The sequence below is a fragment of the Pseudophryne corroboree genome, chromosome 10 (assembly GCF_028390025.1).
Source record: "Pseudophryne corroboree isolate aPseCor3 chromosome 10, aPseCor3.hap2, whole genome shotgun sequence".
NCBI lineage: Eukaryota > Metazoa > Chordata > Amphibia > Anura > Myobatrachidae > Pseudophryne > Pseudophryne corroboree.
This window is the reverse complement of record NC_086453.1, coordinates 385,068,530-385,095,229: the sequence shown is the minus strand read 5'-3', so window position 1 is coordinate 385,095,229 and position 26,700 is coordinate 385,068,530.

Genomic DNA, 26,700 nt, shown 5'->3' with positions numbered 1-26,700 from the left:
GGCTTCTTCTGCATGTAGCCCACACATGCTGGACAGCTTTATTCTCACACTGCAATGTAACACTGAGCTAGGATACACCCCTCCCACACATAACTCTCTGCACATGTTACATCTGACCCCCTGCAGTGCAGCATGGTGTTACCCAGGCGCTCAGTTACTGGCTGCTTCTGCATGTAGCCCGCACATGTTGGGTAGATGCTAGAATCAAGTGGGCTAAGGGACCTTTTCCGTAAGGGGGAGGAGTTACGACGCAAGGGGGAGGAGCTAGGCCAGCGGGATAGTTCCTCTACTGTCCACGCCACCAACTATTACCTTTAGTAATTAGGTGGTGAGCGAAGCGGAGCGGAGCGAGCCACCGTGCCCGAAGCGTGGCGAGCTAAGCGCGCCCGCGAGGGTACTTTTCGGGTACCCTGTTCGCCCGTAGCTCCTCCCCCTGGTGACGTAGCTCCTCCCCTCAATACGTCACAAGGTCCCTTCAGCCCCTCCGATATAGAACCAACCGTAACACCATGCTGCACTGCATGGGGTCAGATGTAACATGTGCAGAGAGTTAGGTGTGGGAGGAGTGTGTCCTAGCTCAGAGCTACATTGCAGTGTGAGAATAAAGCTGCCCAACATGTGTGGGCTACATGCAGAATCAGCCACTATTTACCCTGCATGCAGTCATAATAACTGGATTTGTCCCTAGGTGTACAGTTCTTGCTTCTCATTGGTTTGCACCCACATTAGAATCTGGTCGGCAGTGTGCTCGGGGCAGTGAGTCGCGGGTGGTCCGGTAGCTGTGGGGGGAATTAGTGATACACGCTACCACTGAGTGCAGACTTGCCTACTCTCCCGGAATGGGCGGGCGGCTCCCGAAAATCGGGTGACCCTCCCGGCCCCCCGGAAGAGCAGGCAAATCTCCCGGAATCAGGGGTCCCCCTGCCCGTCCGCCCACTTAGTGTGTAAAGTGGGCGGTCCGGGCAGTTGATGACGCGATTCTTGCTGAATCGCGTCATCATAGCCACGCCCCCTGCAGTGTAATGCCGGGGATCGCGGCATTACAGAGCGGGGGCGTGGCTTAAAGGATGTGCCACTGTAACTCCGCCCCCATCCCGCCCCTGCTCCACCCCCGTCCCGCCTCCTCCCCCACCTCCTCCCCCCGTCACAGCCCTCCCCTGCCCCCCTGCTGAGCCGACCTGGCTGCTCTCTCCCGCAGAGTATGACTGAGTGACATCATCAGACGCCGCGGCCTGGTCTACCCAGCTATGCATGTAGTACACACTGTCCTTTGCTCCAGGTACTGGGGGAGATGTACTAAGCCTGGGGAAGTGATAAATTACACCGTGATAAAGCACCAGCCAATCAGCTCCTACATGCCATGTCACAGGCTGGGTTTGAAAAATGACAGTGAGGAGCTGATTGGCTGGTACTTTATCTCCGTCCACTTTATGACTTCACCGAGCTTAATAAATCTGCCCCTGAGAACCCAATAACCACCCTAAATGTCTGCCTGGCGGAGCCCCCAGCAGCAGTGCCCCCAGCAGCAGTGCCCCCAGTAGCTGTACCCCCAGTAGCAGTGCCCCCAGCAGCGGTGCCCCCAGCAGCGGAGCTCCCAGCAGCGGTGCCCCCAGTAGCAGTGCCCCCAGCAGCAGTGCCCCCAGCAGCAGTGCCCCCAGTAGCTGTACCCCCAGTAGCAGTGCCCCCAGCAGCAGTGCCCCCAGCAGCGGAGCTCCCAGCAGCAGTGCCCCCAGCAGCAGTGCCCCCAGTAGCTGTACCCCCAGTAGCAGTGCCCCCAGCAGCAGTGCCCCCAGCAGCAGTGCCCCCAGCAGCGGAGCTCCCAGCAGCGGTGCCCCCAGTAGCGGTGCCCCCAGCAGCGGTGCCCCCAGTAGCAGTGCCCCCAGCAGCAGTGCCCCCAGTAGCTGTGATTCCTGTAGTTGTACCCCCAGTAGATGTGCCCCAAGTATCTGTGCCCCCAGTTGATTTGCCCCCTGATGATTTGCCCCCAGTAGCTGTGCCCCATTAGCACCACTTACACACACACACACACACACACACACACACACACACAAAACCAATACTTACTAGCCCCGCTCGTGTTTTCTGACCGCTGCAGCGCTGCCCACCGGCTCTCCCATAGCAGCGCCGCACTGACACTAGGGGTCACTTATGACCTGTAGTGTCTGTCAGTGGCCGGCTGCAGCCGGGGAGCGGGGATCAGGAATAGTGGCTCTTGTCACGGCGGCGGCGGTGCCCTCGGGGCAGTGGCGCCCCAGGCAAAAAGCCTGCAGCATGGCCAACCCACAGGATTACACTTGGGGGTTCAGAATGAACAAACACTGACTATGTGCGCCATCTTGGCGCTGTCGTGGACGGGGGCCTAACACTTGTACATCAGGTATCAGCCACAATCATATCCTCACCTGAGACACGGAGCGAGACGCAAGCGCTGATTCCCTCAGATCAGCCTGACGTCATACATGCACCTGTATCATCACGCCCAGACTGCGCTCCCACATGTGCCGGGAGACAGAAGACTGGGATAGATCTCCCGCATCCCACCCACTTCCCAGATTAACAGGAAATCCCAGCGCTGTATGGAGGGGGTGGGGCTAAAGGGCGCAAATTCACATAATTAAAGCCCACCCACTCTCACGCAAATCACTGCAATGGTGGGACCTGGTGACTGACAGCCAAGCCCCACCCCCCACCCCCCAAAGTGGCACGCAGTGTCTCCTCTCCAGGCTCCCCCCTGGGCAGGCAGCTGTGCAATGGCCTCTATCTTGGTCTCGCACCACTTGCAGATGGTAGAAAATGCAGCTGCCAGGCTCTTACCCAACCCGCCGCGTTACACACACAAATTACGTGCTGTGGGAGTTTGCAAACTTATTGTATGTACTGCCAGGTGCAGGTGTATGTACAGCCAGGTGCAGGTGTTTGTACAGCCAGGTGCAGGTGTATGTACAGACAGGTGCAGGTGTATGTACAGACAGGTGCAGGTGTATGTACTGCCAGGTGCAGGTGTTTGTACTGCCAGGTGCAGGTGTTTGTACAGCCAGGTGCAGGTATTTGTACAGCCAGGTGCAGGTGTATGTACGGGCAGGTGCAGGTGTATATACTGCCAGGTGCAGGTGTTTGTACTGCCAGGTGCAGGTGTTTGTACAGCCAGGTGCAGGTATTTGTACAGCCAGGTGCAGGTGTATGTACGGGCAGGTGCAGGTGTATATACTGCCAGGTGCAGGTGTATGTACTGCCAGGTGCAGGTGTTTGTACAGCCAGGTGCAGGTGTATGTACTGCCAGGTGCAGGTGTTTGTACAGCCAGGTGCAGGTATTTGTACAGCCAGGTGCAGGTGTATGTACGGGCAGGTGCAGGTGTATATACTGCCAGGTGCAGGTGTATGTACTGCCAGGTGCAGGTGTTTGTACAGCCAGGTGCAGGTGTATGTACTGCCAGGTGCAGGTGTTTGTACAGCAAGGTGCAGGTGTATGTACAGCCAGGTGCAGGTGTATGTACGGGCAGGTGCAGGTGTATATACTGCCAGGTGCAGGTGTATGTACGGCCAGGTGCAGGTGTATGTACAGCCAGGTGCAGGTGTATGTACAGCCAGGTGCAGGTGTATGTATTGCCAGGTGCAGGTGTATGTATTGCCAGGTGCAGGTGTATGTACAGCCAGGTGCAGGTGTATGTACGGCCAGGTGCAGGTGTATGTACAGCCAGGTGCAGGTGTATATACTGCCAGGTGCAGGTGTATGTACAGCCAGGTGCAGGTGTTTGTACAGCCAGGTGCAGGTGTATGTACTGACAGGTGCAGGTGTATGTACAGCCAGGTGCAGGTGTATGTACGGGCCGGTGCAGGTGTATGTACTGCCAGGTGCAGGTGTATGTACAGCCAGGTGCAGGTGTATGTACGGGCCGGTGCAGGTGTATGTACTGCCAGGTGCAGGTGTATGTACAGCCAGGTGCAGGCAGAGCCGGCCCTAACCAATATGATGCCCTAGGCAAGATTTTGGCTGGTGCCCCCTAGCACCGCCGCTAGTTCTGCAGGAGATACCTGGCATGAGTCAGCTGGCAGCTCTGATAACGTCGGGCGCCTTTTGTTTATGAAAATGCATCTTATTTGCATTACTATGTGGCTAGGATACACAAGCAGCTTCTGCTGATTAAAATGATATGCAGCATGCCTATATTCTGTGTGCGACTGTGGCTGTATCTGCATATGAAATGCTACATTACAGTGATTTCCAGGAATACACTGCAACGTAGCATTTCGTATGCAGATACAGCCACAGTCACACACAGAATATAGGCATGCCACATATCATTTTAATCAGCAGAAGCTGCTGGTGCCCCTAAGCATACCAAATGCCCTAGGCAATTGCCTAGTTTGCCTATGCCTAAGGCCGGCTCTGGGTGCAGGTGTATATACTGCCAGGTGCAGGTGTATGTACGGGCAGGTGCAGGTGTATATACTGCCAGGTGCAGGTGTATGTACGGCCAGGTGCAGGTGTATGTACGGCCAGGTGCAGGTGTATGTACTGCCAGGTGCAGGTGTTTGTACAGCCAGGTGCAGGTATTTGTACAGCCAGGTGCAGGTGTATGTACGGGCAGGTGCAGGTGTATATACTGCCAGGTGCAGGTGTATATACTGCCAGGTGCAGGTGTATGTACAGCCAGGTGCAGGTGTATGTACTGCCAGGTGCAGGAGTATGTACTGCCAGGTGCAGGTGTATGTACAGCCAGGTGCAGGTGTATATACTGCCAGGTGCAGGTGTATGTACTGCCAGGTGCAGGTGTATGTACAGCCAGGTGCAGGTGTATGTATGGCCAGGTGCAGGTGTATGTACTGCCAGGTGCAGGTGTATGTACTGCCAGGTGCAGGTGTATATACTGCCAGGTGCAGGTGTATATACTGCCAGGTGCAGGTGTATGTACTGCCAGGTGCAGGTGTATATACTGCCAGGTGCAGGTGTATGTACAGCCAGGTGCAGGTGTATATACTGCCAGGTGCAGGTGTATGTATGGCCAGGTGCAGGTGTATGTACTGCCAGGTGCAGGTGTATGTACTGCCAGGTGCAGGTGTATATACTGCCAGGTGCAGGTGTATATACTACCAGGTGCAGGTGTATGTACTGCCAGGTGCAGGCGTATATACTGCCAGGTGCAGGTGTATGTACTGCCAGGTGCAGGTGTATGTACTGCCAGGTGCAGGTGTATAAACTGCCAGGTGTTTTTACAGCCAGGGGTGTGTTCATCCAGATGAGTAAATGTAAGTATGGCCTGGTGTAAGAATGGTCTGGTGTATGTACGGCCAAGTGTTTGTATGGCCAGGTGTATGTACAACAAGGTGTATGTATGGCCAGCTGTATATACAGCCAGGTGTAAGAACGGCCAGGTGTATGTACGGCCAAGTGAATATACGGCCAGGTGTAAGTATGGCCAGGTGTATGTACGGGCAGGTGTAAGTATGGCCAGGTGTATGTACGGGCAGGTGTAAGTACGGCCAGGTGTATGTACGGGCAGGTGTAAGTACGGCCAGGTGTATGTACGGGCAGGTGTAAGTACGGCCTGGTGTAAGTACGGCCAGGTGTATGTGCGGCCAGGTGTAAGTACGGCCAGGTGTATGTACGGGCAGGTGTAAGTACGGGCAGGTGTATGTACGGCCAGGTGTAAGTACGGCCTGGTGTAAGTACGGCCAGGTGTATTTGCGGCCAGGTGTAAGTACGGCCAGGTGTAAGTATGGCCAGGGGTAAGTATGGCCAGGTGTATGTACAACAAGGTGTATGTACGGCCAGGTGTAAGTATGGCCAGGTGTAAGTATGGGTAGGTGTATGTACGGCCAGGTGTATGTGCGGCCAGGTGTAAGTACGGCCAGGTGTATGTACGGGCAGGTGTAAGTACGGCCAGGTGTATGTACGGGCAGGTGTAAGTACGGCCAGGTGTAAGTACAGCCAGGTGTAAGTACGGCCAGGTGTATGTACGGGCAGGTGTAAGTACGGCCAGGTGTAAGTACAGCCAGGTGTAAGTACGGCCAGGTGTATGTACGGCCAGGTGTAAGTACGGCCAGGTGTATGTACGGCCAGGTGTATGTACGGCCAGGTGTAAGTATGGGTAGGTGTATGTACGGGCAGGTGTATGTACGGGCAGGTGTAAGTACGGCCAGGTGTAAGTACGGCCAGGTGTAAGTACGGCCAGGTGTATGTACAGGCAGGTGTAAGTACGGCCAGGTGTAAGTACGGCCAGGTGTATGTACGGCCAGGTGTAAGTACGGCCAGGTGTATGTACGGCCAGGTGTATGTATGGCCAGGTGTAAGTATGGGTAGGTGTATGTACGGGCAGGTGTAAGTACGGGCAGGTGTATGTATGGCCAGGTGTATGTATGGCATGGGGTAAGTATGGTCAGGTGTAAGTATGGCCAGGTGTATGTATGGCCAGGTGTATGTATGGCATGGGGTAAGTATGGCCAGGTGTAAGTATGGCCAGGTGTATGTATGGCCAGGTGTAAGTACGGCCAGGTGTATGTACGGGCAGGTGTAAGTACGGCCAGGTGTATGTACGGGCAGGTGTAAGTACAGCCAGGTGTAAGTACGGGCAGGGGTAAGTAAGGCCAGGTGTAAGTACGGGCAGGGGTAAGTAAGGGCAGGAATATGTACGGCCAGGTGTAAGTACGGCCAGGGGTAAGTACGGCCAGGGGTAAGTAAGGCCAGGGGTAAGTAAGGCCAGGTGTAAGTACGGCCAGGGGTAAGTACGACCAGGTGTAAGTACGGCCAGGGGTATGTACGGCCAGGTGTAAGTACGGCCAGGGGTAAGTAAGGCCAGGGGTAAGTAAGGCCAGATGTAAGTAAGGCCAGGTGCATGTACGGGCAGGTGTAAGTACGGCCAGGTGTATGTACGGGCAGGTGTAAGTACGGCCAGGTGTATGTACGGGCAGGTGTAAGTACGGCCTGGTGTAAGTACGGGCAGGTGTAAGTACGGCCAGGTGTATGTACGGGCAGGTGTAAGTACGGCCTGGTGTATGTACGGGCAGGTGTAAGTACGGCCAGGTGTAAGTACGGGCAGGGGTAAGTAAGGCCAGGTGTAAGTACGGGCAGGGGTAAGTAAGGCCAGGAATATGTACGGCCAGGTGTAAGTACGGGCAGGGGTAAGTAAGGGCAGGAATATGTACGGCCAGGTGTAAGTACGGCCAGGGGTAAGTACGGCCAGGGGTAAGTAAGGCCAGGGGTAAGTAAGGCCAGGTGTAAGTACGGCCAGGGGTAAGTACGACCAGGTGTAAGTACGGCCAGGGGTATGTACGGCCAGGTGTAAGTACGGCCAGGGGTAAGTAAGGCCAGGGGTAAGTAAGGCCAGATGTAAGTAAGGCCAGGTGTATGTACGGGCAGGTGTAAGTACGGCCAGGTGTATGTACAGGCAGGTGTATGTAAGGCCAGGGGTAAGTACGGCCAGGGGTAAGTAAGGCCAGGGGTAAGTACGGCCAGGGGTAAGGCCAGGGGTAAGTAAGGCCAGGGGTATGTACGGCCAGTTGTAAGTACGGCCAGGTGTATGTACGGCCAGGTGTATGTAAGGCTAGGGGTAAGTACGCCCAGGTGTATGAGGGCCCATATGTACTGTTTGTGGTATATAAATTCCCAGGTCTGTCATTGCCGGCACACAGACACACACACATGTCATTTACAATGAGCTTTCACCACTATAAAAACCTGTTCACAGTCCACCAATCAGGTGCGGCACAGTGGACAGCATTGCGCAGCTGTAGTTATATAAATGAAGATACCTGTACCCGCAGCGCAGGAAGTGACGGGTCACATAGGCCGATGGCCTGTGAGATACATAATGTCGCCATGCCTCTATCTCTGCACATCCTCCGCTTGCCGCATTCCCGGAGGTGACAGTCTCCTGAGATAAGAGGTGTGAATTGCGCTCCCCACCACCCTGTCACCAGGCGGCTCTGGATAGGCTCCCGGGGGCTGCTATCTGGCGGCCTGTCGCCTGCACAAGTGACACAACGCTGCTAATAACACAGCGTTGACGTGTCGGTGCAGATTTGGGACATGACATCACACGTCAGGGTCTCGCAGTGAGAAGAGTCACCAAATATGTGACCGCGGGAACGCCGGGAATTTCAGGAATGTTCACAAAAACTAAAATCTTTCTAGAGAGGTGGAAATCTGGGCTGGGGCTTAGGGCGCGCCCGACGGGTGTTCTCTTTACAGCGTTGTTGTGTCAGGCTCCCCCATACAGATGGAGCCCTGCTCGTCTATCTCTATATCAGGATGGACGGAGCAGTGCTGTATTGTTCTCTCTGTATTGTATTGCAGGTGAAAGGTTTATGCTAATAACCCTTGGTGCACCATGGCGCAGCAGGGAAGGATATATGAGCGAGGCTCCATCTGTTTGTGTAACACAGGTACACACAACGTAATGCAACACAATACCCGCAGAGATGCGCAATGCGACTTGTGAACCGTCTCGTGCGTATTTTATTCATTTATTCGCTGTCGCATTGGGCGGGGATTGTAGACTGTGACACCAGCGAGGCCTGACAACACAACATAACAAACACAAGAGACCAGTGTGTCACTGCCGCTGTGTATATTGGCCCTCATTCCGAGTTGTTCGCTCGGTAAAAATCTTCGCATCGCAGCGATTTTCCGCTTAATGCGCATGCGCAATGTCCGCACAGCGACTGCGCCAAGTAAATTTGCTATGAAGGTAGTATTTTTACTCTCGGCTTTTTCATCGCTCCGGCGATCGTAGTGTGATTGACAGGAAATGGGTGTTTCTGGGCGGAAACAGGCCGTTTTATGGGCGTGTGGGAAAAAACGCTACCGTTTCCGGAAAAAACGCAGGAGTGGCCGGAGAAACGGAGGAGTGTCTGGGCGAACGCTGGGTGTGTTTGTGACGTCAAACCAGGAACGACAAGCACTGAACTGATCGCAGAAGCCGAGTAAGTCTGGAGCTACTCAGAAACTGCTACGAGGTGTGTAATCGCAATATTGCGAATACATCGTTCGCAATTTTAAGATGCTAAGATTCACTCCCAGTAGGCGGCGGCTTAGCATGAGCAAATCTGCTAAAATCCGCTTGCGAGCGAACAACTCGGAATGAGGGCCATTATACGACTGCACAGCTGTAGTGATCACACACTTTGGGGGTCATTCAGACCTGATTGCTAGGTATGTGTTTTCATACAGCCTGCGATCAGGTCAGAACTGCGCGTGCGTATGCAGCGCAATGCGCAGGCGCGTCGCACGGGTACAAAGCGGATCGTTGCTGTGCGATGGGTTTGTGCGAAGAATCTGTTCGCACAGCCGATCGCAAGGAGATTGACAGGAAGGGGGCGTTTGTGGGTGGCAACTGACCGTTTTCTGGGAGTGGTTGGGAAAATGCAGGCGTGTCCAGGCGTTTGCAGGGCGGGTGTCTGACGTCAATTCCGGTCCCGGACAGGCTGAAGTGATCGCAGCGGCTGAGTAAGTTCTGGGCTGCGCAGAGACTGCACAGGATCTGTTTGTACCACTCGGCTACACATGCGATCGCACACTTGCAAAGCGGAAATACACTCCCCTATGGGCGGCGACTATACGAACGCAGCGCTGAAAAAAAAAACCCTAGCGAGCGATCAGCTCTGAATTATCCCTTTATACGCATCACTCAGTACAGACATCAACCATTATAATCACACATTATACAATACAAGGCGCCACCATCACATAAGCTCCTGTATATAACATGGGGGGGGTCGGCATTAATATTTCCTGTAGCCCTTTGCAGGGGTGTAACCAGAACTTTGTGGACCCCATATAACATATTGCAGGGACCCCTTATCTGGGCTGAGGACATTGTCCGCCTCCGGGAAGCGCCGTGCGGAGGTGTTACATACTGTACATATCTGACTTTCCTGACGGCTGGCGCAGACTTTGAGGCGTAGCCAATTAAAGCGCCGGTCTGGGGGAGCCGCTCGCACGGATGTACACTTCTATCTGCTAATAAGACAGGGAACGGCGCAATCACAATCCCACTCATCAGCCATTAATGAGCGAGATCTCAGGGTGTGTGGTGGAGCGTGAGACAGGTGTGTGTGTGTGTGTGTGTGTATGTGTGTGTGTGTGTGTGTGTGTGTGTATGTGTGTGTGTGTATGTGTGTGTGTGTGTGTGTGTGTGTGTGTGTGTGTGTGTGTATGTGTGTGTGTGTGTCTGTGTGTGTGTGTGTGTGTGTGTGTGTGTGTGTGTGTGTGTATGTGTGTGTGTGTGTCTGTGTGTGTGTGTGTGTGTGTGTGTGTGTACAAGGTGTGGCTATTAAATAACGAGACTGATGCTACAATATATGTTTCATTGTATCAAGTATACTTTAGCGACATTCCCCTTCTGTGTGCTCCTGCCCCCACACACCGCTGCATTCTTATTTTTCAATACCGACGCCAGAATTCCGACACTGCTCAGAATACCGGCGCCAGGATGCCGACAGGGATCGCAATCCTGAACGCCGGGATCCTGAACGTTAGTATGTGGTTCTGCCTGGGGTCAGGCCGCAGGGGGGTGGTTAGGGTTAGGCTGCGGGGAGGGAAGGTGAGGGTTAGGGGGGTTGGTGATTAGGGATAGCATACTTACCTAGTAGCGCCGATATCCTGACACCATCCCATCTCCACAGCTCCGCCATTTTCTTCTTTACCTCAGTATCTGATGCAGAACGAGTTCCCTGGGTACAGATGTGACTTTAGCACCCGGTTCTAGGTCAGGTGAGTGTGGAGGATGATCCAGCGCTTCATGCCTTGAAAAAGAGTCTCCTGACTCGAAACGCGTTGGCTTAGAGGGGGCTCTTCAACAGCGGACCTGTCTATTGGACTCTGAAGGAAGGTAGGACCTTGTCATAAATATTTGTTTTTGGAACCCCTAAGTTGGCCACTTATTGTTCCAAGACGGTTCTCACTTCCATCAGAGCCGGACTCTTACGCTAAGATCAGCCTGTTTTTTATGTTATGTACTTTGAATAAATTTAACTTTTTACTACTGCTGGATCGAGGTCCTTGAAAGAAACCGCTATATGAGGACACTAACCGTTCTGCACGTGAGTGTTAGGTACGCCTCCCTCACTATTTTAAGTTTGGCTACCCGGCACTGACTGATAGAGAACCCCATATCTCATGAAAGATACTGCTATGGGCGTCCAGACACCTGTAAGTCAGGTGTGTTTATAGGAATTCTATGGTTTCACTACCAGCATAGAAAGATACTGATAATTGTGAAATTAGGTACGCCTATATACAGTGGCTAAGATACCACACGTTCTTTGAATATACTACACATTGTATACTTCTGTTTCACATTTCATATATGGTCGAGTATTCCAGCATCGGATATATAACCACCATGGTAACCCCCTTGGAACGATGTCCTTGAAAGAAACCGCTATATGAGGATATCGAGCGTCCCTCACGTGAGTGTTAGGTACGCCCCTCTCTCACAATAGCAGATACCATTTAGATCCTGGTCTTCAACCACCAATTGATAAATAGCACGTCACATCTCGAAAAGATACCTTTATGCCGGCATGTCAATACCCGTCTTTTTGTAAGTCAGGTGTGTTTATATGAGAACACTGTCTCAATTTGTTGGTTTAAAAAGATCACCAATTCTCTGACCATTCACATTGCCTAGTGAAAACCGTAGACTACGTTATTGCCTCATTTTGTTTCACGCGATAATACTACACATAGTATACTTCTGTTTCATTTTCCTATTTTTTGAACACGGTTGAGCTCTCTATCAATAATTGAACATTGAACACCCTTCACTTTCCGTCCGGAGACGGCACAGCTAAGTATTTTTCTGAGCACTCTCATATTCACCATCACCGCTCGAGCGATCTTGTCCACACCACCACAACTCTTTCTGCTGCAGTCTGTGTCACGGCCGGATATTGTGTCACAGAGCGTGCTGTGTCTCCGGTGCGTGGACTGGCGCTGTGTCTCCGGTGCGTGGACTGGTGCTGTGTCTACGGTGCGTGGTCTGGCGCTGTGTCTCCGGTGCGTGGACTGGCGCTGTGTCTCCGGTGCGTGGACTGGCGCTGTGTCTCCGGTGCATGGACTGGTGCTGTGACTCCGCCGCGGTTAATTCGCACAATTTTCCCAATTTTTCTATCATTTTCATTTGTTTTTGATGTGCATGCGGCCTTCCTGGGCCTTCATCATCTTCCACATCCTCACGGCCGTTACTAAATGTTTTGTGCCGCTCAGACACACGCGCAGGTGACATACAATTTGCCCCGTAAGCCTCGGTTACCGTACGGAAAGAGTCGGTGGGCGTTTTGCTCATGTTGCTCTACTTTTACACTAAGCATTATTATGACGCACGGGGAACACAACTTCTAACGCTGTGTGTCAGCAAACTATCTGCACGAGAGGGATGAACCGTTTTGGGATAGTCCAAGGTCAGCGTTCCCCGCTCCGTTATAACTCACGCTGTTTATATTTTACATGCACAGTCCCGTTATTTAATAGCCGCACCCCGTACTGCGCTCGCAGACCATACGGCAGATATGTAACTATACGTATAAGGGGGACACTGTATATTTTGGAAGTGAAATTGTAGGAAATTCCTAGAAAAAAAAAGCCGTTTTTTGAGGCATCCCCACAAATCTGGTCACCGCCAGGATGCAGCCACGAGGCACCGTGGACGATATTACCACCGCCTTCCCTCAATCTCTGACCTCAAAATAATTCCCCGTAGTTTCTATAGGGGCTTCTAAACTGGGGGATTTACCAAGCCTCACATTCCGGAGCCTGCGCCCAGCCGCTAACTGCATCCGGGGATGGATCCCTCTCCCGGATGTGCAGGCGGTCAGCCATGTATGAGCGGCACCTGCGCCAAGTCCAACCCCAGTAGCGTGATATTGGTTTGTACATGCCCCAGGCTGTGTCTTCCGCCCTCCTCTGTGCTGTAAGTCATGCCTTTATATCATTCCGCATATACCATTGTTTATGTCAGAGCTGCAGAACTAGACACAGGTGCGTCTATATGTGACTATATATATGTGACGCAAATCACACGCACAGAGGAGCGCAGGATATGGCGTCCTGCGGCCCAGCGAGGCACCCAGCTCCCCAGAGTTTCCAGGTGACGTGAAGACACTTTCCAGGCCTCTTCTTTTAGTAAGCATTATATGCTGTCATGTGGCTTTATTTCCCGCAGGAAATGCAGGTTCCGAGGCGGCTGCAGTCCCGGCTGACATTAGTAACACAATGAACCATTATAATCAAAGGTTTCTTTCCGCATCGCACCTACAAAAACTCAGTTTGATATTATTTAATTACGCCGGAGCCCCTTAGTTCATTGTGCGGAGAGCGTCGTATGTGTCCCGTCCACTCGGTCACCAGGATCCGTCGCTGTAATGATGCGTGCTCCATTTATAATGAGCTATTGTGTAGGGGGCTCTAGCTGCCACCAGTAATGGATAAAACCTCTTGCCAGCTGGAGAACCGGCAAATCACTTCCCAGGCCGCCGGATGTGCGATATTCTGTTCCCAATTAGTGCGGACGCTGAAGACCCTTTTCTAGCCCTGATCCCCCCTTTATTAGTAATAAATGAAACTTTCCATTATAACCGCAGGAGAGATGCTATAAGTACTGGGACCCGTGAGTCGCCGCAGTTCCCCCAGAACAGCGGAGTAATGAGACCGCGCCGCCATTGTATTACACTCCTAATGGGCCGGTTGGGTGGGAGGATGGAGATTGGCCCCGTGGAGGCCTCTGGGCCCCTCACAGGGGCTTATTTAGGCCGGAAACTAATTTGGATGACTTCCCGTTTGTAGCAAATCTCCGGTTTGAATGGAACCGCTGGGACGCCATAGTCTCCTGCCCCAGCCGAGGCCGCAGCGATACTTCCATCGTTTCATCATCACGCTTACTCCTCTAATTAGCCAAATATAAGGCGACATTATGCGCAGCAGATGTGTACGTGTTCCTGGCGAGGAATCATCTAACACATCATTAGCCACATTAATGGGCGACACTGTTGGGTTTCAGCCCCTCCGGGCGGCTAATTACCAGCAGAAATGAAATGTTACGATATTGAGTTTTATCCTGTTCCTATTACATGACGTCTCCTGTATGGCGCATCCACTAATGACCGGCGTCAGGTCTCCGATAGGTGGAAGGCGCAGAGCATTGATTAGGGACAGGACTCATCCTCACACAGGCAACAATTATTTCCAGCGTCCGCTCTAATATTGACAGATCTGACCCCCTGCGGCCCTCGTCGGCCCTTAGAACCGGCGGCCAGTGCTACAAATAAGACAGAAGGAGGTGTCAGGATCTGAAGTTCTTCTGACTCATTGTGTGCGGGGACGGAGATCCCATGTCGTCTGCTATGAAATGCTAATTGCTGTGACAGTTCTGTAAGGGGGGGTCACCGGCCTAGCGGAGATCCCCGGGGTGAGGGGCACCCACAAGTACAATGGCATTTATCTCACAAGCACCCACTCACTGGAGCGCCCACCGACACATACCGCAACCGGCGTGTAGCGCAGGGTTTCCCAAATCCAGTCCCCAGGGACCCCTAACAGTGCATGTTTTCCAGATCTCCCCGTCTCTGTTTACGTCCTCTCACTCTCGAAGATCGTTCCTGTAGTGGGGGGGGGGGGGGCAGCACAGATTTCTTCCGTCCTGCCCCCCACTATTGAGACGTTCCCCCTCATTGTATCTGTACACAGCTTACAGTGAAAACTAGTGATGAGCGGGTCCGGATCCTCGGGATCCGAACCCGCCCGAACTTCACCTTTTTTTTGCACGGGTCCGAGCAACTCGGATCCTCCCGCCTTGCTCGGTTAACCCGAGCGCGCCCGAACGTCATCATCCCGCGGTCGGATTCTCGCGAGATTCGGATTCTTTATAAAGCCGCGCGTCGCCGCCATTTTTCACTCGTGCATTGGAGATGATCGTGAGAGGACATGGCTGGCGTCCTCTCAGTTTCTATGTTCAGCGGGCTGCAAATATCTGTGCTGTGTGCTGCAAATATCTGTGCTCACACTGCTTTATTGTGGGGACTGGGGACCAGCAGTATTATATAGGAGGAGTACAGTGCAGAGTTTTGCTGACAGTGACCACCAGTATAACTATATATATAGCAGTACGGTACAGAAGGCCACTGCTCTACCTACCTCGGTGTCGTCAAGTATACTATCCATCCATACCTGTGGTGCATTTCAGTTTTGCACAGTTTGCTGACCACTAGTATATAATATATAGCAGTACGGTACAGTAGGCCACTTCTCTACCTACCTCTGTGTCGTCAAGTATACTATCCATCCATACCTGTGGTGCATTTCAGTTTTGCACAGTTTGCTGATCACCAGTATATAATATATAGCAGTACGGTACAGTAGTCCACTGCTCTACCTCTGTGTCGTCAAGTATACTATCCATCCATACCTGTGGTGCATTTCAGTTTTGCACAGTTTGCTGACCACCAGTATATAATATACAGCAGTACGGTACAGTAGGCCACTGCCCTACCTACCTCTGTGTTGTCAAGTATACTATCCATCCATACCTGAGGTGCATTTCAGTTTTGCACAGTTTGCTGACCACCAGTATATATAATATATAGCAGTACGGTACAGAAGGCCACTGCTCTACCTACCTCTGTGTCGTCAAGTATACTATCCATCCATACCTGTGGTGCATTTCAGTTTTGCACAGTTTGCTGACCACCAGTATATATAATATATAGCAGTACGGTATAGTAGGCCACTGCTCTACCTACCTCTGTGTCGTCAATAGAGATGAGCGCCGGAAATTTTTCGGGTTTTGTGTTTTGGTTTTGGGTTCGGTTCCGCGGCCGTGTTTTGGGTTCGACCGCGTTTTGGCAAAACCTCACCGAATTTTTTTTGTCGGATTCGGGTGTGTTTTGGATTCGGGTGTTTTTTTCAAAAAACCCTAAAAAACAGCTTAAATCATAGAATTTGGGGGTCATTTTGATCCCAAAGTATTATTAACCTCAAAAACCATAATTTCCACTAATTTTCAGTCTATTCTGAATACCTCACACCTCACAATATTATTTTTAGTCCTAAAATTTGCACCGAGGTCGCTGTGTGAGTAAGATAAGCGACCCTAGTGGCCGACACAAACACCGGGCCCATCTAGGAGTGGCACTGCAGTGTCACGCAGGATGTCCCTTCCAAAAAACCCTCCCCAAACAGCACATGACGCAAAGAAAAAAAGAGGCGCAATGAGGTAGCTGTGTGAGTAAGATAAGCGACCCTAGTGGCCGACACAAACACCGGGCCCATCTAGGAGTGGCACTGCAGTGTCACGCAGGATGTCCCTTCCAAAAAACCCTCCCCAAACAGCACATGACGCAAAGAAAAAAAGAGGCGCAATGAGGTAGCTGACTGTGTGAGTAAGATAAGCGACCCTAGTGGCCGACACAAACACCGGGCCCATCTAGGAGTGGCACTGCAGTGTCACGCAGGATGTCCCTTCCAAAAAACCCTCCCCAAACAGCACATGACGCAAAGAAAAAAAGAGGCGCAATGAGGTAGCTGTGTGAGTAAGATAAGCGACCCTAGTGGCCGACACAAACACCGGGCCCATCTAGGAGTGGCACTGCAGTGTCACGCAGGATGTCCCTTCCAAAAAACCCTCCCCAAACAGCACATGACGCAAAGAAAAAAAGAGGCGCAATGAGGTAGCTGACTGTGTGAGTAAGATAAGCGACCCTAGTGGCCGACACAAACACCGGGCCCATCTAGGAGTGGCACTGCAGTGTCACGCAGGATGTCCCTTCCAAAAAACCCTCCCCAAACAGCACATGACGCAAAGAAAAAAAGAGGCGCAATGAGGTAGCTGACTGTGTGAGTAAGATAAGCGACCCTAGTGGCCGACACAAACACCGGGCCCATCTAGGAGTGGCACTGCAGTGTCACGCAGGATGGCCCTTCCAAAAAACCCTCCCCAAACAGCACATGACGCAAAGAAAAATAAAAGAAAAAAGAGGTGCAAGATGGAATTGTCCTTGGGCCCTCCCACCCACCCTTATGTTGTATAAACAAAACAGGACATGCACACTTTAACCAACCCATCATTTCAGTGACAGGGTCTGCCACACGACTGTGACTGAAATGACGGGTTGGTTTGGACCCCCCCCCAAAAAAGAAGCAATTAATCTCTCCTTGCACAAACTGGCTCTACAGAGGCAAGATGTCCACCTCATCATCATCCTCCGATATATCACCGTGTACATCCCCCTCCTCACAGATTATCAATTCGTCCCCACTGGAATCCACCATCTCAGCTCCCTGTGTACTTTGTGGAGGCAATTGCTGCTGGTCAATGTCTCCGCGGAGGAATTGATTATAATTCATTTTAATGAACATCATCTTCTCCACATTTTCTAGATGTAACCTCGTACGCCGATTGCTGACAAGGTGAGCGGCGGCACTAAACACTCTTTCGGAGTACACACTTGTGGGAGGGCAACTTAGGTAGAATAAAGCCAGTTTGTGCAAGGGCCTCCAAATTGCCTCTTTTTCCTGCCAGTATAAGTATGGACTGTGTGACGTGCCTACTTGGATGCGGTCACTCATATAATCCTCCACCATTCTTTCAATGTTGAGAGAATCATATGCAGTGACAGTAGACGACATGTCCGTAATCGTTGTCAGGTCCTTCAGTCCGGACCAGATGTCAGCATCAGCAGTCGCTCCAGACTGCCCTGCATCACCGCCAGCGGGTGGGCTCGGAATTCTGAGCCTTTTCCTCGCACCCCCAGTTGCGGGAGAATGTGAAGGAGGAGATGTTGACAGGTCGCGTTCCGCTTGACTTGACAATTTTCTCACCAGCAGGTCTTTCAACCCCAGCAGACTTGTGTCTGCCGGAAAGAGAGATCCAAGGTAGGCTTTAAATCTAGGATCGAGCACGGTGGCCAAAATGTAGTGCTCTGATTTCAACAGATTGACCACCCGTGAATCCTTGTTAAGCGAATTAAGGGCTCCATCCACAAGTCCCACATGCCTAGCGGAATCGCTCCGTGTTAGCTCCTCCTTCAATGTCTCCAGCTTCTTCTGCAAAAGCCTGATGAGGGGAATGACCTGACTCAGGCTGGCAGTGTCTGAACTGACTTCACGTGTGGCAAGTTCAAAGGGCATCAGAACCTTGCACAACGTTGAAATCATTCTCCACTGCGCTTGAGACAGGTGCATTCCACCTCCTATATCGTGCTCAATTGTATAGGCTTGAATGGCCTTTTGCTGCTCCTCCAACCTCTGAAGCATATAGAGGGTTGAATTCCACCTCGTTACCACTTCTTGCTTCAGATGATGGCAGGGCAGGTTCAGTAGTTTTTGGTGGTGCTCCAGTCTTCTGTACGTGGTGCCTGTACGCCGAAAGTGTCCCGCAATTCTTCTGGCCACCGACAGCATCTCTTGCACGCCCCTGGCGTTTTTTAAAAAATTCTGCACCACCAAATTCAAGGTATGTGCAAAACATGGGACGTGCTGGAATTTGCCCATATTTAATGCACACACAATATTGCTGGCGTTGTCCGATGCCACAAATCCACAGGAGAGTCCAATTGGGGTAAGCCATTCCGCGATGATCTTCCTCAGTTGCCGTAAGAGGTTTTCAGCTGTGTGCGTATTCTGGAAACCGGTGATACAAAGCGTAGCCTGCCTAGGAAAGAGTTGGCGTTTGCGAGATGCTGCTACTGGTGCCGCCGCTGCTGTTCTTGCGGCGGGAGTCCATACATCTACCCAGTGGGCTGTCACAGTCATATAGTCCTGACCCTGCCCTGCTCCACTTGTCCACATGTCCGTGGTTAAGTGGACATTGGGTACAACTGCATTTTTTAGGACACTGGTGAGTCTTTTTCTGACGTCCGTGTACATTCTCGGTATCGCCTGCCTAGAGAAGTGGAACCTAGATGGTATTTGGTAACGGGGGCACACTGCCTCAATAAATTGTCTAGTTCCCTGTGAACTAACGGCGGATACCGGACGCACGTCTAACACCAACATAGTTGTCAAGGCCTCAGTTATCCGCTTTGCAGTAGGATGACTGCTGTGATATTTCATCTTCCTCGCAAAGGACTGTTGAACAGTCAATTGCTTACTGGAAGTAGTACAAGTGGGCTTACGACTTCCCCTCTGGGATGACCATCGACTCCCAGCAGCAACAACAGCAGCGCCAGCAGCAGTAGGCGTTACACGCAAGGATGCATCGGAGGAATCCCAGGCAGGAGAGGAATCATCAGAATTGCCAGTGACATGGCCTGCAGGACTATTGGCATTCCTGGGGAAGGAGGAAATTGACACTGAGGGAGTTGGTGGGGTGGTTTGCGTGAGCTTGGTTACAAGAGGAAGGGATTTACTGGTCAGTGGACTGCTTCCGCTGTCGGCCAAAGTTTTTGAACTTGTCACTGACTTATTATGAATGCGCTGCAGGTGACGTATAAGGGAGGATGTTCCGAGGTGGTTAACGTCCTTACCCCTACTTATTACAGCTTGACAAAGGGAACACACGGCTTGACAAATGTTGTCCGCATTTCTGGTGAAATACTTCCACACCGAAGAGCTGATTTTTTTGGTATTTTCACCAGGCATGTCAACGGCCATATTCCTCCCACGGACAACAGGTGTCTCCCCGGGTGCCTGACTTAAGCAAACCACCTCACCATCAGAATCCTCCTGGTCAATTTCCTCCCCAGCGCCAGCAACACCCATATCCTCCTCATCCTGGTGTACTTCAACACTGACATCTTCAATCTGACTATCAGGAACTGGACTGCGGGTGCTCCTTCCAGCACTTGCAGGGGGCGTGCAAATGGTGGAAGGTGCATGCTCTTCACGTCCAGTGTTGGGAAGGTCAGGCATCGCAACCGACACAATTGGACTCTCCTTGTGGATTTGGGATTTCGAAGAACGCACAGTTCTTTGCTGTGCTTTTTCCAGCTTGAGTCTTTTCATTTTTCTAGCGAGAGGCTGAGTGCTTCCATCCTCATGTGAAGCTGAACCACTAGCCATGAACATAGGCCAGGGCCTCAGCCGTTCCTTGCCACTCCATGTGGTAAATGGCATATTGGCAAGTTTACGCTTCTCCTCCGACAATTTTATTTTAGGTTTTGGAGTCCTTTTTTTACTGATATTTGGTGTTTTGGATTTGACATGCTCTGTACTATGACATTGGGCATCGGCCTTGGCAGACGACGTTGCTGGCATTTCATCGTCTCGGCCATGACTAGTGGCAGCAGCTTCAGCACGAGGTGGAAGTGGATCTTGATATTTCCCTAATTTTGGAACCTCAACATTTTTGTTCTCCATATTTTAATAGGCACAACTAAAAGGCACCTCAGGTAAACAATGGAGATGGATGGATACTAGTATACAATTATGGATGGACTGCCGAGTGCCGACACAGAGGTAGCTACAGCCGTGGACTACCGTACTGTACTGTGTCTGCTGCTAATATAGACTGGATGATAATGAGATGTAGTATGTATAAAGAAGAAAGAAAAAAAAACCACGGGTAGGTGGTATACAATTATGGACGGACTGCCGAGTGCCGACACAGAGGTAGCTACAGCCGTGGACTACCGTACTGTACTGTGTCTGCTGCTAATATAGACTGGATGATAATGAGATGTAGTATGTATAAAGAAGAAAGAAAAAAAAACCACGGGTAGGTGGTATACAATTATGGATGGACTGCCGAGTGCCGACACAGAGGTAGCTACAGCCGTGGACTACCGTACTGTACTGTGTCTGCTGCTAATATAGACTGGATGATAATGAGATGTAGTATGTATAAAGAAGAAAAGAAAAAACACGGGTAGGTGGTATACAATTATGGATGGACTGCCGAGTGCCGACACAGAGGTAGCTACAGCCGTGGACTACCGTACTGTACTGTGTCTGCTGCTAATATAGACTGGATGATAATGAGATGTAGTATGTATAAAGAAGAAAGAAAAAAAAACCACGGGTAGGTGGTATACAATTATGGATGGACTGCCGAATGCCGACACAGAGGTAGCTACAGCCGTGAACTACCGTACTGTGTCTGCTGCGACTGGATGATAAATAATGATATAAAAAATATATATATATCACTACTGCAGCCGGACAGGTATATATTATATAATGACGGACCTGCTGGACACTGTCTGTCAGCAGAATGAGTTTTTTATAGAATAAAAAAACACCACACAAGTCACACGACGAGTGTTTAACTTTTTCAGGCAATCACAATATAGTATACTATACTGGTGGTCAGTGTGGTCAGGTCACTGGTCAGTCACACTGGCAGTGGCACTCCTGCAGAAAAAGTGTGCACTGTTTAATTTTAATAATATGTACTCCTGGCTCCTGCTATAACCTATAACTGCTCCCCAGTCTCCCCCACAATTAAGCTGTGTGAGCACAGTCAGATATTATACATAGATGATGCAGCACACTGGGCTGAGCACAGATATGGTATGTGACTGAGTCACTGTGTATCGTTTTTTTCAGGCAGAGAACGGATTATATTAAATAAAACTGCACTGGTGGTCACTGGTCAGTGGTCAGTCACTAGTAAACTCTGCACTCGTCTCTAGTACTCCTAAGCTCCAGTAAATCAAGTGTCTCTGTCTCAATCTCACTCTCTCTCTTCTAATCTAAATGGAGAGGACGCCAGCCACGTCCTCTCCCTATCAATCTCAATGCACGTGTGAAAATGGCGGCGACGCGCGGCTCCTTATATAGAATCCGAGTCTCGCGATAGAATCCGAGCCTCGCGAGAATCCGACAGCGTCATGATGATGTTCGGGCGCGCTCGGGTTAACCGAGCAAGGCGGGAAGATCCGAGTCGCTCGGATCCGTGTAAAAAAAGCTGAAGTTCGGGCGGGTTCGGATTCCGAGGAACCGAACCCGCTCATCTCTAGTCGTCAAGTATACTATCCATCCATACATGTGGTGCATTTCAGTTTTGCACAGTTTGCTGACCACCAGTATATAATATACAGCAGTACGGTACAGTAGGCCACTGCTCTACCTACCTCTGTGTCGTCAAGTATACTATCCATCCATACCTGTGGTGCATTTCAGTTTTGCACAGTTTGCTGACCACCAGTTTATAATATATAGCAGTACGGTACAGTAGGCCACTGCTCTACCTACCTGTGTCGTCAAGTATACTATCCATCCATACCTGTGGTGCATTTCAGTTTTGCACAGTTTGCTGACCACCAGTATATAATATATAGCAGTACGGTACAGTAGGCCACTGCTCTACCTACCTCTGTGTTGTCAAGTATACTATCCATCCATACCTGTGGTGCATTTCAGTTTTGCACAGTTTGCTGACCACTAGTATATAATATATAGCAGTACGGTACAGTAGGCCACTGCTCTACCTACCTCTGTGTCGTCAAGTATACTATCCATCCATACCTGTGGTGCATTTCAGTTTTGCACAGTTTGCTGACCACCAGTATATAATATATAGCAGTACGGTACAGTAGGCCACTGCTCTACCTACCTCTGTGTCGTCAAGTATACTATCCATCCATACCTGTGGTGCATTTCAGTTTTGCACAGTTTGTTGACCACCAGTATATAATATATAGCAGTACGGTACAGTTGGCCACTGCTCTACCTACCTCTGTGTAGTCAAGTATACTATCCATCCATACCTGTGGTGCATTTCAGTTTTGCACAGTTTGCTGACCACCAGTATATAATATATAGCAGTACGGTACAGTAGGCCACTGCTCTACCTACCTCTGTGTCGTCAAGTATACTATCCATACATACCTGTGGTGCATTTTAGTTGTGCGCAGTATATATAGTAGTAGGCCATTGCTATTGATACTGGGATATAAATCCACACATTAAAAAATGGAGAACAAAAATGTGGAGGGTAAAATAGGGTAAGATCAAGATCCACTTCCACCTCGTGCTGAAGCTGCTGCCACTAGTCATGGCCGAGACGATGAAATGCCATCAACGTCGTCTGCCAAGGCCGATGCCCAATGTCATAGTAGAGAGCATGTAAAATCCAAAACACAAAAGTTCAGTAAAATGACCCAAAAATCTAAATCAAAATCGTCTGAGGAGAAGCGTAAACTTGCCAATATGCCATTTACGACACGGAGTGGCAAGGAACGGCTGAGGCCCTGGCCTATGTTCATGGCTAGTGGTTCAGCTTCACATGAGGATGGAAGCACTCAGCCTCTCGCTAGAAAACTGCGCCTCTTTTTTTCTTTGCATCATGTGCTGTTTGGGGACAATTTTTTGGAAGGGCCATCCTGCCTGACACTGCAGTGCCACTCCTAGATGGGCCAGGTGTTTGTGTCGGCCACTTGTGTCGCTTAGCTTAGCCATCCAGCGACCTCGGTGCAAATTGTAGGACTAAAAATAATATTGTGAGGTGTGAGGTGTTCAGAATAGACTGGAAATGAGTGGAAATTATGGTTATTGAGGTTAATAATACTATGGGATCAAAATGACCCCCAAATTCTACGATTTAAGCTGTTTTTGAGGGTTGTTTTCTTTTTAAAAAAACACCCGAATCCAAAACACGGCCGCGGAACCGAATCCAAAACCAAAACCCAAAAAATTTCCGGTGCACATCTCTAGTGAAAACGCACCTGCTCACATAAGCGCGCCAATCCACCACTTAGCCACGTCACCACGTAGTCACCCCCTTTCATTCCCCATCTCTCCCACTCTTACTTCCTGCCCTCATCTGCCCTGTGTCATCCATCTCCCCCTCACCCTCAGCTCCTGCGAGCAGGGCCCTCCTCCCTCCTGTCTCAGCACATGCTGATCTGACTCTCCAGCTACACTCCTCACCTCCTCCTCGGGATATCTGCCCCCAGACTCCACCCCGTCTTTCTCTTTGGTTGGCACCTCTTTCAGTGGCTCTAATACCCGTTAGTTGCCCCCTAGCCCGGGCACAGGTTTCGGCTTGCGCTGGATTTCCCCCGTGCGCCCCTTGCATCTGTAGCTGTGTTGAGAGTTGTAGTGTTATTTGTTAATTGTATTCTATATTGTACTGTGTTACCAAGTGCTGCGCTGCAGGTCACATGTGGTGCCCTATAAATAAGGCTTTATAATAATCTAGTAGAGGCGATATAAGAATGCGCCCCCTGCTGGGAAATGTAAGCCTAGCAGAAGTCATCTCAGAGCTCTTTCCCTGCCAGTGCTTTTACATGCTCGCAGCGCCCCCTGCTGTACAGCTCTCAAAGCTTCAGATTGCTGGAGTACATATATATCTATAGTGGATGTAACTGTATTCATCAGCAGGCGGCACAGGAGAACGCCATCGGAGAGCCTCTAATTATTTCCACTGTCTTAAATTATATCTACTACCTTAATGTCCTGCACTCGGTATGTCGCATTTTCACCCATAATAACCAATCAGATATCAACTGTCAGGTGCACACATATGGGGGGGTCCCAGTTTCCGGGAAACCCCCATTGAGGTCCTGACCCAGGCCAGTAAGCTTGCTGGTAGCTTACTGTCTCCTGAGAGCAGCCACTTCCTATGCGGACTCTGATCTTCCTAATAAGCTACTCCCTTCCCCCCTCTGAGACAGAGGCGGTCGCTGGGCGGGAGGGGGCTGAACGGAGGCATTGAGCCGCCGTTTAGGGGGAGTGGTCTGGCCAACGCAGGCGTGGCCGGACCGTTGGGGGGATCGGGCCGCGGCGGCTGCGTGACGTCTCACGCAGCCGCTGCAGCCAGTGGCAGCGGCCATTAACTCCCGGCCAGCTGCAGGAGCTGCGCTGGCCGGGAGTTACTCCTCAAATACAAAGGCGGCGATGCTTTTGTATTTGTGCGGGGGGGGGGGGGGGGGGTGCGGACTGACATGCGGGGCGGGCTAGCCCTGTGCTGGGCATCCCCCCGCATGTCATGTCAGCTACGATCAGCTCGGAATGACCCCCTATGTACTAAGCCGTGGAAAGAGATAAAGTGGCGGAGTCACCTCTCCAGGGTCCCCTGTTGGCAGCAGCAAGTGCACAAATAATCGCCGGGAAAATGGTGTGGCGGCCATTTTCCCAGCGTTTTGCGCATGCGCACTAGAGAAACCACCGAGAAAATGGCTGCCGCTCCATTTTCCTGGAGATCTGCACATGCGCATTAGAGTCTGAGCCCCTAGCGCTTCTGGCTAGAGAGTACGGGGGCCCGGACGGACCAAACTGCCCCGACCAAATGAAAGCTCTTGGTCTGTAGATGTGCAGAATTATAAGGTATCCGGTCTTTAGGTCGTCCACTACTGGTCGACAGTAAGTAGGTCGACATGGTTTCTAGGTCGACAGGGACTCTAGGTCGACATGATAAAAGATCGACACGAGTTTTTCACATTTTCTTTCATTTTTTAAACTTTTTCCTACTTTACAATCCACGCGGACTACAATTGGGAACGGTAACTTGCGAGGGGACGCGGTGCACTACTTGGGGTTCCCGGTCGCTGTACGGAGAAAACGATCCCCAAAAAAGTGCAAAAACTCATGTCGACCTTCTATCATGTTAACCTAGAGTCCCTGTCGACCTAGAAACCATGTCGAACTACTTACTGTCGACCAATAGTGGACGACATAGATACTATCGACCTAAGTGTGGTCGATCTTGCATACCACACCCGAATTGTACTGGCGTTGTGATTCGTTGCTTCATTTCAGAGTTATGTGGTAAAACGTCCGCCAGCCAGTTACAATGTATCAGTGAGCGGTTTGAAAATGTGACAGTTGGTGAACTCTGCCAGGTGACCTGAAACATGTGACCTGCCGCGTGGTCTGGAAACTGTGACAGTTATGTGCAGCCAGCCACTAAACAGGGATACTTCAGGGTATCGGCTTCTAGGGGGGTGAAAAGGGGGTAAATTGTTCCACCCAGCATTCCACCCAGCAAACCTTTGCCCAGTAGATACCGGGCACATCGGCTAGTTATTATTATTGTCATTTATTTATATGGCGCCACAAGGGGTCCGCAGCGCCTTACAGAGAACATAATCAGAATGAGCAAAACAAGAAATAAGTGAGTTACAGTACAGAACATTGCTGGCGTCAGGCCACAGGTTACCGAGACTTTCTTATATCAGTAAATGTGCCACGTGGCGTCTTTCCTTAACCTGTAAGTGCAGGTGGTTCCCTACAGGTGGTTGTATGGCATCAGCCACTCCCACCATCGCATGCTCAGCCACTCCCACCATCGCATGCTCAGCCACTCCCACCACCACCACATGCACTGCCACTCCCACCACCACATGATCAGCCACTCCCACCGCCGCATGCTCGGCCACTCCCACAGTCGCACGCTCGGCCACTCCTACTGCCGCATGCTCGGCCACTCCCACCACCATATGCTCAGCAACTCCCACCACCGCATGCTCAGCCACTCCCACCACCGCATGCTCAGCCACTCCCATCGCAGCATGCTCAGCCACTCCTACCGCCGCATGCTCACCCACTCCTACCGCCGCATGCTCAGCCACTCCTACCGCCGCATGCTCAGCCACTCCCACCACCGTATGCTCAGCCACTCCCACCGCCGCATGCTCGCCCACTCCCACCGCCACATGCACAGCCACTCCCAGCGCCGCATGCTCAGCCACTCCCACCGCCGCATGCTCGGCCACTCCCACCACCGCATGCTCAGCCACTCCCACCGCCGCATGCTCGGCCACTCCCACCGCCACATGTTCGGCCATTCCCACCACCACATGCTCGCCCACTCCCACCGCCGCATG